The sequence below is a fragment of the Callorhinus ursinus genome, unplaced genomic scaffold, assembly GCF_003265705.2.
Source record: "Callorhinus ursinus isolate GAN/ISIS: 27379988/994484 unplaced genomic scaffold, GSC_fseal_2.0 scaffold23, whole genome shotgun sequence".
Classification (NCBI taxonomy): Eukaryota; Metazoa; Chordata; class Mammalia; order Carnivora; family Otariidae; genus Callorhinus; species Callorhinus ursinus.
In genome coordinates, this window is record NW_027397085.1 from 3,197,048 (window position 1) to 3,208,941 (window position 11,894).

An 11,894-nucleotide genomic window follows, 5' to 3' on the forward strand; every position below is an offset into this window, starting at 1 on the left:
TATCAATAAAACGGCTACTCAGGGAGAGCCTCGGTGGTGCAGTCGGTTGGGCTTCCGACTCTTGGTTTCAGTTCAGGTCATGGTCTTGGGGTCATGGAATCAAGCCCCAAGTTGGCTCTGCTCTCAGCGGGGAGTCTGTTTGGGATTCTCCCTCACTCTCCCTCCGCCCCCTCACCCTGTTCAAGCTCGCTCCTGTTCTCTCTCTCTTTCTTTCTCAAATACATAAATAAACCTTAAAAAAAAAAAAAAGTCTGCTCAGAAGAACCCAGAAGGATAAGACCCAAGTGCAATGACCAGCCCCAAGTTTTCTGAAGGGAAACCTGACCCACAAGTAGCCAGCTCTGATTAAGAGGATTGATTTATATATAGCCAGGACTTTCCAACCCTGGCTGCACATTAGCATCTCAAGACCAGTCTTTGGTGGGGCTAGCACCCAGACATCAGTACTTTTAAAAGTTCCCAAAATGCTTCTTATGTGCAGCCAGAATTGAGAACCATTTCTCATAGGTATGGATCTTTAGGAAGAGTTCTTATTTCAGGAATTTTTACTATTTTCTTTAAAGGCAAATTATTAAATTATAACTGGAATTTATTTTTATAGATTTGTATAATTCTTTCTATATATATATATACATTTGTAAATCAGGTAAACATCCTTTCATATAGCATTTATCCTAGTTTTTAGCTTGGGGAAAATATGACAACTAATGGGAGAATAATATGCACAATATAAATGGCAAACAGTGTCATTAGCATATAAAGACTTCTTAAAAACCTTCAAAAAAAGACAATCACCACAATTAGAAAATGGGCAAAAGAAATGAAAAGGTAATTCAAAAAGGAAAAAAGTGAATGTGACCCATAAGCAGCTTTAAAAGGTTTAACTCATAGTTAATGAAATAGAACCAAATTACAATAATGACACTTATGAAAGAGAGCAAACAAAAAATTTTGGAGGAAACAAACTATGGGAGGAGATAAAAACTAAAAAGGAAAAAATATTATTAATATTTTGGGAGAAGGAAGAGAAGACATATTCTTGGAACAAAAATAAGCTAAGTCGTTAAAGGTGTTGCCTTATTTACTGGGCTCCTTGCTGTTAAAGCCTTCAGTCCATATGAATGGTTCACTGCTAAAGGGCCACAATGCACTGAGGTGGTCCATGCAGAGAGACCTTATGGAGAGGCCCTGGGACTACAGGTAAAGAGAGAGATGCCTGGCCAGCCCCCAGCTGCTCCCTTCCCCTGCTGTCCCAGCTCCGGCCATCATCTGAAGCAACCACATGAAGACTCTGAGCCAGAGCCTGGCAGTCAAGTCCTTCCCAAATCCCTCATATACAGAAACTATGAGAAATAATAAAATGATTATTGTTGTTTGTGGATGATTTTTAAGCCAGTAATAGATACCAGAAGATTTGGTACCTGGAAATTCAATGCTGCATAACAAAACCCTAAAACAAGTGGCATCTGCCACTGACATTGGCAGACGGAAATGGAAGGGCCTTGAGAAAACCATTAGCAGAAGTCTAAAAGCAGGGACCTACCACACTAAGAACTTACCAAATACCCAACCCACAGTAATCATAAGATTTAATAAAATATTAGTTTTAAGTCAGTAAGTGTTGGGATGTTTTGTTACACAGCTATAGGCAACCAGCACACCCCACATCTGGTACCAAATTCTGGATTGGTTACTGTTCAATAGGAGAAACAGAACCACCGTGTGTTATACATAGGAACTAGACATTATACAATTGTGGGAGCTGGTTAAGGCTGCAGCATCTGCTTCTGCTTCTGGGGTTGAGCTTGAAATTGGCAAACCAATCCCTAGTGGTTGTGTGGGAGATTTCCCAAGAGGTGGGAAGAAATCTGAACTGTGGAGGTTTGAAAAAGATGCTCCCATGGAAAGTCCTGACTTGAACCTTGTGCAAGGTGAGGAAATGGAGCTCTATGAAGGGTTCTCTGAGACTTTTTCTTTAGATTGTAAGAGAAGTCACATTTTCCACACAGCTTTAAATTCTTTCCAGCGTACCTTTTAATGCCTTTAATTTCCTTCACTCATGGTATCCTTTCCCATGGGCGCCGTGACAAAGTACCATAAACTGGGTGGCTTCGAACAGAAATTTATTCTTTCATGGTTCTGGAGGCTAGAATTCTGAAATCAAGCGCTCCCTCTAAAGGCTCAGGGGAGAATCCTTCCTTGTCTTTTCCTCACTTCTGATGGTTGCTGGCACTCTTTGGAATTCCTTGGCTTGCATCCAATCTCTGCCTTCACTGTCACATGGCCCTCTCCTCTGAATATGTGTGTGTCCTTTCCTCTTATAAGGAGCCCAGTGATTGGATTTGGGGCTCATCCTAACCAACTGTGACCTCGTCTTTACCGATTACATCTACAAAGACTCTATTTCCAGGCAAGATTCCATGCTGAGGCTCCTGGTAGAAATTAATTTAAAGAGACACTATTCAACCTAGGACACTCATTAATGAAATTATCAACGCAGTGTGGTGATGTTATGGAGGGAAGTAAAACAGAGAACCAAGAGGGGAAGTGAGAGCCGCATCGCCCTCCTAACCCACGTCTATCAGGTGTCAGATGGGACAGCAGTCCACGAGTCCTGTGGGCCACAACCAAAAGTGAAGTGAGTAGGGTGGTGAGGAGTGGGCAAGTGGCAGGGGGCCAAGGTCAGGAGATGTCTCAGAGAGGGCTGGAGACAATCCTCCTTCCTTCCGCCAAACTGAGGCTTCATCCGCAAGCATAAAAGAAGTTGCTAGAAGGGAAGTTGTGTGCCCTTATTTCTCCATCTTGTCAAAAGTCACTGAGGCATAACAAATAACGAGGAGTTTCAAACAATTCAGACTAGCTGCATGTAGAAGCTTTGGTGTGTGCTGTGGGTTGGGGCTGCTGATAAGGAGCAATAACTGAGAAGGTAGTTCTCCTTCTCAGGCAAGTGTATCAGATGTTTGGTAATAAATGGTCAGAGAGTGTACTTAACAAGACAGGGGTATCGATCAGGAAATAACTGTTTGCTGGGAAAGGGGCAGTCTTTTCCCTGGGTAATTAAGATGGTGTCACTCGATACCTACTCCAGAGAGAATCACTCTTCCAGTGCTGTGTCTTTAACCTGGTGTCATGGCAACAAGCTGGTCGTGAGTTCTCCCTCTGGAGCTTTCTTTTATTAATGTGTCTGCTATTCACAAGTTACAGCTGGCCCTTTCACTGTGTTCCTCCAAACACAAGTGACAAGGTGGAAAGAAAGTGAGGAAGCTTTTATTATTTAGCACCAGCCTTCAAGAAAAGAAAAAACAAATAAACCAACCATGGGCTAGCTACATTGAAAGGTAATCTCCCGGGGCGCCTGGGTGGCTCTGTCTGTTAAGTGTCCAACTCCTGATTTCCGCCCAGGTCATGATCTCAGGGTCGTGATACGGAGCCCTGTGTCCAGCTCCATGTTGGGCATGAAGCTTACTTAAGATTCTCTCCCTCTCCCCCTGCCCCTCCCCACTCCATGCTCTCCCATGCATGTGCAGTGCCTCTCTCTCTCTCAAACAAAAAACAAAACAAAACAAAACAACTGAACAAAGGTAATCTCCTTTCTCCATACATTTCTCCATAGAGGCTCATGGACCAGTAGCATCAGCCTCACCTGGGAGCTGTTAGAAATGCAAAATCTCAGACCCCACCCCTGAATCAGAATCTGATCTTTGATAACATCTGCAGGAGATCCACATTCACATTAAAGTTTAATATAGACTTTCCTTTAGCTAATAACATCACCTGCAGTGGTCTCAGGAGAGACACCCCCTTTTTTCACTAGCCTTGGTGGCCTGATAAGGTTTTTTTTTAAGTGGAAAATAGTCACTGTTTTCTGCAGTAATAGGAATTCTTGGTAATTTAGGCTAAGTTTATCATGAAAATAAGTTTCTAAGCGGTGCCAGGTATTTGGTCCCCAGGCTTTTCTTGTGCCCTGTCTAGTTTTAGGAGCTACGTCCCTTGGACTCTGGGCTCACCCAGTCAGCTGGGAGACTCCCGTCAGAGAATCAGGCACCATATTTCTGCAGCACCAAATGGAGGAGGCTTTTGTTCTAGAAATACTGCCTGGAAACTTTGCCAAAGAAACGCTCAAAAGCAAGTTTTATGTCTTTTAGCCAGGATAGATGGTCACACTGTTGCTTCTTATTCATCACAGCAATGATTTCTGGTCTAAGCCTTAACCTAAGGATCATTGTGAAAATGTTTTGATAGTCAAAACACCCAGTTTGAAGGACTTTCCTTCCTTCATTCCTAGCAGACATACGAAATACCACAAACCAGGTCTTAAAATGAAATGAAAAGTGAGGGAAATGACCCAGATCTTTCCATTAAGAAGCAAATAATAAAATCTAACCCATTCAACTATCTAGATTTTTTTTTTACCAGACTTTGTGCTTTTTTAATTTGGGGGAAGGGAGGATGGACAGGATGGATTGTAATGGAAGAGGGAAAGATGAGGCTGCAAAACAGGTTGTACAAAAGAATGATTGATAATTGATAATTAGGAATAAAATGAATCATTGTTGCCATGAATTAACCTTGACAAAGGAATGTGAATTGTTTTCCATTATGAATGGGTAGCTGTATGACCTTGGGTAAATGTCTAAACCTCTTTCTTCCTCAGTTTCTTAATTGGTAAAATGAGGATAATAATACTACCTCCTCTGTGGATTGTTTTAAGATGAAATAATACGGTAACGCAAACCACTTTACAAGGGTTAGTACATAATAAACACTGAATAAATGTTAGATTTATTATTATACAGAGAAGAAGTAAATTCTGAGACTAAGAGAATGTGGGGCACCCGGGTGGCTCAGTTGGTTAAGCGTGTGCCCTTGGCTCAGGGCTCAGGTCATGATCTCTGGGTCCTGGGTTCAAGCCCCCATCAGGTTTCCTGCTCAGCAGGGGAGTCTGCCTCTCTCTCTCTCTCTCTCTCTCTCTCTCTCTCTCCCTCTGCCCCTCCCCACCACTCATTCTCTTTCTCTTTCTCTCTCTCAAATAAATAAATAAAATCTTTAAAAAAATAAACAAATAAAAGAATGTGCTAGAGCAAAAATTGGGGTATCATTTAAATTAAAATCTACATACATAAAGAAGTGAAATGAAGAACTGAGATACTTTACAAAAATGACTTCAAGGGGAATTAGCAGATGGATCAGGTTTGGGAGAGTTAGTCTGTTTGGGCTGCTACAACAAAAATACCATAAATTGGGTGGCTTATAAACAATAAACATTTATATCTCACAGCACTGGAGGCTGGGAAACCCAAGATCATGGCAGCAACAGATTCAGTATTTGGTGAGAGTCATCTTTTCCCTATAAACTCATGTGGCAAGAGGGGCAAGGGAGCTTTTTCAAGCATCTTTTATAAGGGCACGAATCCCAATCACCTCCCAAAGGCCCCACCTCAAACTACCACTACACTGGGAATGAGGATTCAACATATGAATTCTGGCGGGGCCACAAACCCCTCCATAGCAGAGAAGTACCCTGATGATTAGTTTTGTTACCTACATTCATTTAATTAATAGAAGTAATCAGTTCCTCACAGCATCTTTATGGACATCACTTTTTGAGATAGTAAATTTCAAGAGAACTATTTTTAAAAATCTGCCAAGTATCTGAGAATATTAATCTTTTAGAACAAGGAGAAACAAAATGCCTAATATGCAGTGGCCCCTGTCAGATGTACGCCAGAGCATCCTGTTCTACCCTCCATACCTCCTCACCTCCTCCAGAACTGATTTTCTCAGCTTGTCCAAGCTACTATCAAACCCATCCACTGAACTTTATATTTTACTACCTTTTCTTCATTTCTTAAATTTATTACGTTTTTAAAAAATGAATCTTCAGGGGTGCCTGGGTGGCTCAGTCTTGATTTCGGCTCAAGTCATGGTCTCAGGGTCGTGACACTGAGCCCGATGTCAGGCTCCATGTGAAGCCTGCTTAAGATTCTCTCTCTCCTCCCTCTGTCCCCCTGACACCCCTGCCCCACGCACTCATGTTCTTGCTCTAAAAAAAAAAAAAAAATCAAATTAAAAAAATGAATCTTCTGAGTTTCTTCCTCCCATAATGTTCTCCTCCTGTCTTATTATATTCATCCCAGATGTTTCTGCAATCTTGGATAGAGCACATTTCATTAGTGGCCTGAGGAAACACATTGTTCATTCATGCATGAGGGAGTCCTTTCCAATTAAAGACATTGCTTTGAAAGAGTCTTCCAAATTGGTTTCATTGGTAAGAAATGAAGGAAGCTAAAAGCTTTTCACTTAAGATTTGACAACAGCCAGAAAACTTTTGTTAATCATGAATGTTAAGTGATAACATTTAATTAGCATGGGTTATAATCAGAATATTGCCTAGAATTTACATAGGCATAATCTTAAGCATCTGTGTGACTGTTGGCTGCTCTTCTAACAGTTCCTCCTAAAAATGGGACAATGACACCTCACACCATTTTTATTTTGGACTTCCTTTTTAGAGATAGTTTATTTGGGTGAGAACTGGGTTTGACCTTGGCCCTTGCCATCAACACCTGCCTCTCAGGTAAGTGCACAGAGGTGATGTGGGGAAGGTGCTAATAAATCTGTTGGCATCCATTCCTTTGCCCTTTTGTGCTCCTATACGTGAAAGTCAGTGTGATTGTGACTGGAAAGGCACTTGGGACTATGTAGAGAAAGAAAAGACATAATCACTTTAGATCCTTCATTGGTAAATAGCGATTTAACAACAGCTCTGCTTACAGCACACTATGGCTTCAGTCCAAGGGAAAGATTTTAAAAGAAAAAAAATTAGTAATATTTAGTGTGCTCTCTAGAAAAATAGAACCAATAGGTTTCCTTTTCCTCGGGGGATCTCCATCTTTTTTCTCTTAGGACCTTCAACTGATTAGATGAGGCCCATCCAGGTTATAGAGAGTAATCTGCTTTACTCAAAAGTCTATGGATTTAAATGTTCATCTCATATGAAAAATACTTTCACAGCTACATCCTGACAAGCGTCTGACCAAATATCAGGGTATCCTGACCTAGCGAAGTTGACACAGAATATTAGCTGTCACATTTGGCCACTCTGAGAACTGGAACTGGGACTGATTTGTTATAATATCTTCAGACAAATGTCCTAAAATCACTGTGAATGGTGTACTCTGATAAAGGAATAAGGACCAGAAAGCTTTCAATGTCACTGATACACGGGCAGAAACCCTCCGTGAAAGCATTGTCTCACATTTTGGTCTAATTAACAGTCTCTAGCAGGGTGGTGCAGTAAAATGGTGTTCAAGCTTTGACGTCAGATCATGGGAGTCTGCGTCCTGGTTCTACCACTTTCTGTGTGATCTGAGGCAATTTACTTTCATTTCTCTCTGCTTCATTTTCTCCATCTATAAAATGGAGATAGGTTTAAATGTTCTAACTCATTGACAGTCTGTAGAACAGTGCAAGGTACATCTTAAGTATTCAATAAATATTAGCTTTTATTATTCCCTTAAATTAATAATAAAGCCAAACATTTTCTTAATACATGTCCATCGGAGAGAGGTTTTTGGTTTCTTTGTTTTGTTTCTAAGCCTGTGGCTTAACAGAAAGTGATACCTGCATCAACCCTTCCTACCTTTACCCTGGGGTTGACATTTCAGGGTCCCTTAAGGGGCACTCAATGTAAGCAAGTTGTTCTTCACTAGGAAGGCCAGGAGAGGGAAGAATTGGAGAGGTTCCTGTTAATAAGTAAGGACAGGCTGGGTGGCAGATTGGCTTTCACTGAGCAGATGGCAACCCTTATGAACCTTGCAAATGAAAAACCCCATTTTTTAAATTTATTTAAGTAATCTCTACACCCAACGTGGGGCTCAAACTCATGATCCTGAGATCAAGAGTCACATGCTCTTCCAACTGAGCTAGCCAGGCACCCCCGAACCATCCCATTTTAATAAATTGATGAATAAATCCTGTAGCAGGAAGGTCATTCTAAGAAAAAATATATATAACAATTTGATATTACAAAAACAATCAGCTATTTTCCTTTTACCAAATAAATACTCATCACTTAAAAGAGTCACCTCTTGGGGGCACCTGAGCCTTCCCTGTGGTCATTCAGGGATCCAGGATCTGCATCCTATAGCTCTGCCTTCTTATATGGTCTTGGTTTCCTCTTTTTTTTTTTTTTAAAGATTTTATTTATTTATTTGAGAGAGACAATGAGATATATAGAGAGAGAGCATGAGGGTCAGAGGGAGAAGCAGACTCCCTGCTGAGCAGGGAGCCCGATGCGGGACTTGATCCTAGGACTCCAGGATCATGACCTGAGCCGAAGGCAGTCACTTAACCAACTGAGCCACCCAGGCGCCCCTTGGATTCCTCTTTTAAAACGTTGGTATCTTGCTAGTAAGTAAGGGAGGAGAGAGAGGGCATGGAGGATCCCCTGAAGATTGGACATCATTTTACCTACATTCCTTCAGGCAAAAGTCAGTTACATTACCAAACCTAACTATAAGGGAGGCTGGAAATTGTAGTCTAGCTGTATATATAGGGGGGTAGAAGAAATGACTTTTGGTGAACACAAGACACTTGGGGCGCCTTGACTGATAAACAACCTTTCTAGGAAAGATATAATGTCTGCCATGTGCCTGGAATGGTACTTGACACTTACAGAAGCTATCTAATTAAAGTGGTTGCTGCCAGGGGCGCCTGGGTGGCTCAGTCATTAAGCGTCTGCCTTCGGCTCAGGTCATGATCCCAGGGTCCTGAGATTGAGCCCCCCATCGGGCTCCCTGCTCAGTGGAGAGCCTGCTTCTCCCTCTCCCACTCCCCCTGCTTGTGTTCCCTCTCTCGCTGTCTCTCTCTCTGTCAAATAAATAAATAAAATCTTTAAAAAAAAAAAAAGTGAGTGCCCCTGTTTATACTTTACATGTGAGGTAAAATGACTCGCTTGAGGGCACATGGGTGATTAGTGGTTGAATTAAAACTCAGCCTCAGGTCTGGTTCTCTGGCTTCCTCCCCACCACCCCACATTACAATGCCTGCTCTCACAGGACTAGATCTTGTTTCTAAAGCTGCACCTCTGGTCCATCTATTCTACATAGGCAAGATTGTACTCCAAGCTGGTCCTAGGCAAAAGTAGGGAAGTATACTAAATTTGTCTTTGACAACACCCCCAACTCCACAGCAAGCTTTCTTTGGCTTCCCCCTACAGACTTTCAGCCAGCTAGTGGTTTCATCAGTTCCTTTTTGGTTTTCCTAAGAGCCTTAATGGGGCATTCATGTGAGTCTGTCTCCTCTCAGTATCTCCCATTCTTAATTCCACACACCACACTCTCCTTTATTCAAAGCCTACCAGCCAATTCTATGTCACGTTATAATGCTTAGCAATATCTTACATGGTTCAAATTAATTACTGATTTGTAAGTTATTTCATTAACTAATTACCTCTAAATGGTTTGAATCTTTTAAAGCAATAAAGAACTTATGAATTACTTGCTTAATTAAAAATATATACTAGCGGTGCCTGGGTGGCTCAGTCAGTTAGGTGACCAACTCTTGATTTCGGCTCAGGTCATGATGTCAGGGTCTTGAGATTGAGTCCCACCCATATCAGGCTCTGAGCTGAGCGTGGAGCCTGCTTGAGATTCTCTCTCTCCTTGTGCCCCTCCCCACCCCCAGCCCCCTGCCCCCTGCTCTAGTGTACTCTCTCTCTCTCTAAAAAAACAAAAAACAAAACCCACAAACAAAAATCCTAAAGAACAAAAGGAGAAGGATTTTAAGAGTACAAATTTTGGAGATATTCTCAGTCAAGTGGGTCTTTTGCTGTCCCTCAAATCATATCACATAGATAGCCATCATATGGGTTTATGCTTTGGCTGGCTTGATTGCATCAAAACCATTTATAACACAGGACACATTTTCTTACACTTTACAAACCTGGAGAGGGGAGGAAAGTCAGCAGAGAGGAGTCCACCTTCTTACTAGAGAACCCCTGTATCTCATAAGCCACTAGTCACAAAGATGGCATTTCTCTCTAGCCCGTCCAGCTGTTTGTCCTAGTATTGGCATTAAATCTTCCCCTTAAAGCACAAAACACTCTCATTTTCAATTTTTCAGCTGCAGAGGGATTGACTACACTGTTGCTACCAAGAGCAAAGCCCAGAGTCCAATTTTGAGACCTTGATTTTCATTATGTTTTCAAACCCTAAATCAAGCCTTCTTTCTCTTACCCGGATTTCCTCTTTCGCCTCTCTGCTTCTCTCTTTGCATAGTTTGTCTTATCACCTGAAGAAAAAACGTTTAAATGCAAAGAGATAAATGGATGGTAATCATTACAGATGACCCATTAGAACCGGAGCCATTCAATCTGCTTATTTGAACATACAAAGACGGTTCTCTCTTCTGAAATACTACACTGAACAGATAAGAGTGTATTCAGATATAATTTCATGTGATTACTCTATAAAAAGAGCTCCTAGCCACAATTCTCTATCAGGTGTTGTTAAGCACACAAACTGCCTACCAATAAATCCTGTCCATTAAATCTTTATTTTTCTTTCACAAAGATTCTACTTTGCAGGCAAACTCTGGCAATGTTGCCTATTAAAATGGCAAGAAAAGAAAATCTGAAATTGAGAGAGAAGAATCTGGAACAATCTTTGTCACAAAAATTTGTCCTGTGTCAAAAGGATTTCCTCCCTTAGGAAAAACTACCTAACAAGCCAGAAAGGGTAGTAGTGAAAGGCAAAATTAAATAATTAAATACAAAAGCAGAAACATTAAGTTGCTATTATGGACTCATTTTGCAGCTGAATTAACCAATGAATGTTTTTAACTAATACTGAAAAGAGGGTAGCCCAGTTTGAGAAGACTGGTTTAAAAACCACTTTTATAGGGCGCCTCGGTGGCTCAGTCGGTTAAGCGGCTGCCTTCAGCTCAGGTCATGATCCCAGGGTCCTGGGATCGAGTCCCGCATCAAGCTCCTTGCTCAGCGGGGAGCCTGCTTCTCTCTGCCTGCCACTCTCCCTGTTTGTGCTCTCTCTCTCTCTGTCAAATAAATAAATAAAATTTTTTTAAAAATTACTTTTATCCATTATTTACTCCTGAAGCAGGGATTCTTATCCTGAAACCTTGGATGGGCTTCAGGGTCCTGTGAATGCTCAGAAATTCGGGGGTGTTCTTAAGTATATTGGGCTTTCCCCCCCAACCCGGGAAATGATCCGTAGTTTCTGTCAGATTTTCAAAGGGGTCTAGTCTAAGAATCAGCGTTCTTAGAAGATTCTTTAAGGCATATGGAAAAGTTGGATACAATGATTTCAGTTAAACCTTGGTGTTTGTGAGATCAAAGATGTACATTTGAGGTATCTTTCTCTGGAAGACAAAGATCAGGCCTGTCTGGACAGGTGCAACAAAACCCAACAGGAAAATTAGAGAACAGCTGAGAACTGGAGTGAGGCAAGCCCCTTGTATGAACTATGGTAACACTCAATGCTATACCCAAATTACCATCATCATCATCTCAGTAACTTAAGGTAGTAAAAATTTACTTCTCATTCACACAAAGTCCAGTTCCTGGTCAACAGGCAGCCTTCCATGTGGTCATTCAGGGATCCAAGATCTGCATCCTATGGCTCTGTCTTCTTGTATGGTCTTGGATTCCTCTGTTAAAAAACCTTGGTATCTTGGGCGCCTGGGTGGCTCAGTTGGTTAAGCGACTGCCTTCGGCTCAGGTCATGATCCCGGAGTCCCGGGATCGAGTCCCACATCGGGCTCCCTGCTCAGCAGGGAGTCTGCTTCTCCCTCTGACCGTCTTCCCTCTTGTACTCTCTGTCTCTCATTCTCTCTCTCTCAAATAAATAAATAAAACTTTAAAAAAAAAAAAAAAA